This window comes from Sinocyclocheilus rhinocerous, unplaced genomic scaffold (assembly GCF_001515625.1).
Source record: "Sinocyclocheilus rhinocerous isolate Xijiao unplaced genomic scaffold, SAMN03320098_v1.1 scaffold1635, whole genome shotgun sequence".
Taxonomy (NCBI): Eukaryota; Metazoa; Chordata; class Actinopteri; order Cypriniformes; family Cyprinidae; genus Sinocyclocheilus; species Sinocyclocheilus rhinocerous.
In genome coordinates this window covers 567,738-570,681 of record NW_015627629.1, presented here as the reverse complement: position 1 = coordinate 570,681, position 2,944 = coordinate 567,738, and positions in this window count along the sequence as shown.

Below are 2,944 nucleotides of genomic sequence, written 5' to 3'. Positions count from 1 at the left end.
ATAGCAGAAATATATTTTCTGGAAATAGAAATGAACATTGTCACTAGTGACAATTAAATTGTTGATATCAAGAATTAACATTTCAAGAATCAAGAATTAAATTAAATTAAGAATTAAATTAAATTTAGAATTAAGAATTAAATTAAATTTAGAATTAAGAATTAAGAATTAAGAATTAAATTAAATTAAATTGTAAATCAACAATTTAATTGCTGCTATATCAACTATTTAATTGCTGATATCATGAATTCCTTTTTGGATATGTGCATAATTTAATGACGAGTGCTGCCCTTTATGAATGTTTATGGCGGATAGACGACAAGGTACAGAACCCAAAAGAGAACAGCACATTCGATTGCCCTCTCATGAAAATAAAACGCTCCTGTAGGCTATTTTTAATCATTATTTTGTTTTCATTTTGGCAGAGGGTACTTACACTAACTCTGCCTACCAACGTGTGGTAGTGTTACACAACACTGCAAAAAAACTTTTGTCAACTGACAGCTTCAGTGGCGCAGATGGTAGAGTGTTTTTTGACGCGACTGACCCGAGTTCGATTCCGCCTTCTGCCGAATTCGTTCTTCTCCCTTTTCACATCCCGTATCACATCGGAAAGGCATATATTTTCAATAAAAATTAAGGAAATTATCGAAAAGTGGAAAATAACGTGTGGATATTGGTTAAGGTTAGGGCTAGTTGTAGGGGCGGCATCCATTTAATAATTTTTAAATAAAAATTATAATTTACACTCAATACGTTATTGTAGCCTATACTGTTTTATAATGTAGCCTACTACAATAATGAGGTGCAGATATTGGCCACTATTTGCACTAAGTAGTACGAACAGCATCAAACTACTATTACTGCAAGAAAATACTCCTATTATTAAATAGTGTAAATAGAATCTATTGCTAAGAAAATATGCTATTTTCACTTTGTGTAAATAGAATTCATTGTATTCAAATAGCCCCTGCCAAAATCAAATTCTAAACTATCAGCCATTTCAACTGGAAGATGAAGGCTGTGATATTAATTTTATCCACTAGAGGGGGCCACAGGATAAGGAATCTTCTAAGCCTTTTTCAGTTTTATTGAAAATAAATGCAATAAATGTGTATAACCGTAGTGTAGCGACAGTAGTTTCATATTATTAGTGTGCATAGAAATATGTGAAATGCTTGTAGATCATTTACCCCAATAAAACACACTTGTCAAGTTTCCAGACATGATTAAATATATAGTGCTGTACTTACAGGGGCGGTTCTAAACCCTTTTAGGTGGGCTTCAGCGATCAGACCAGTGCTGCTTCCTCATGAAAGTTCATCATTCTCGCTTTTAAGGGCAAGATGGCACGAGTGAGATCTCAATGTGGTATTCACGCGCTGTGATATCGTTACTGTGTACACACAATATTAAAATAGCCTACACACAATATTATGTCACAATAACCCTTTTGGGGTAGGGGCGTGTTTGTTTTGGTGATTTCAAATATCAACATTGGCTACCAGAAATCCCTTACTCTGCCTTTAACGTAACATTGAAATGGCTGAGACAGACAAGAGAAAGAGGTTCAATAGACTTTATCATTCATCTTGTCCACCGATAATTCAAGAACTGGACAACATGTTATATAAAAATAATGCCTATTAGGACATTACAGTATGTATCACGTTTGGTCCCAATGGTCAAGAAAATCCGAGCCGAGAGTGCAAATATGTCAGCTCATCAAACGTGTCGGTGTACATAATAATACATCAAAATAAAAAATAAAAAACGCACCCGCCTTTAAACAAAGAGAAACGCCGGCACGAATTTGAGCACGCAATATGACGACACATTCATGTAGCCTTAATACAACGATATTAAAAAAGAAAAAGAAAAAAGGCCAGTAAAATCTGTTTTATTTTTAATTTTGGTTGTATTTTTTTATTTGATGTATTAGAAGAAAGTGTAATGAAACCCAAAACAAACATATGAAAAAACTACATGAATTTATGTTTTATGTTCTAGCTAAATGAATGCCTTGTTAATTTTTCCTTTAATTATCAGAAGGACTTGGTGGCCAATAAAAAGAAACAGGATAAAATTACTTTTTTTAAACAATTAACAAAAAAAAATAATAATAAATCCAGCCATACATTCATGTAGCCTAAATACAACGATATTACAAAAAAAAAAAAAAGTCCAGTAAAACGTTCAAACTTTGTATGAAGCATTATTATCTGTTTTATTTTTTCCTTTTGGTTGTATTTTTTATTTGATGTATTAGAAGAAAGTGTAATGAAACCAAAAATAAACATATGAAAAAATGACATGAAGTTATTTTTATGTTAAAGCTAAATGAATGCCTTGTTCATTTTATCTTTAATTACAAGAAGGACTTGGTGGCCAATAAAAAGAAACAGGATAAAATTACTTTTTTTAAACAATTAACAAAAAAAAATAATAATAAATCCAGCCATAATATAATTTTCATGTTTCACTGACAAAACAAATAAATAAAGGAGGAGCCTTTATTGACGCTGAACTCGTACGTCATCCGCCCCGAGCTGCTTCTGTGTACAACTGTTGGCGCAAGCTACATTAAAGTGATTATTACGTTTTGAATATGGATATTTTTCTTACAAAAACGCAAATATGCCAGTTAACATTCACAACACTGTTCTGCGTAAAATGTGAATATAAGCGAATATGCAAATTCACTCTTTGCCACGAGGTGGCGCTTGTGGAACTGTAAAATTATATAGCCGTTACATAAAGTAAACAAACACTCAGGACAATTCCTATTTTTCCATCCCCAGATTTAAAATTGAGACTTTAGAGCAGCACTATTTATGGAACACAGAGACGCAGTCCATTGACATGTGTCACAGGTTTTAGTGACACATGCCACTGAAAACCGGAAGTGTCACTGAGCATAGCGGCATGTGCCAATGGCATCTGT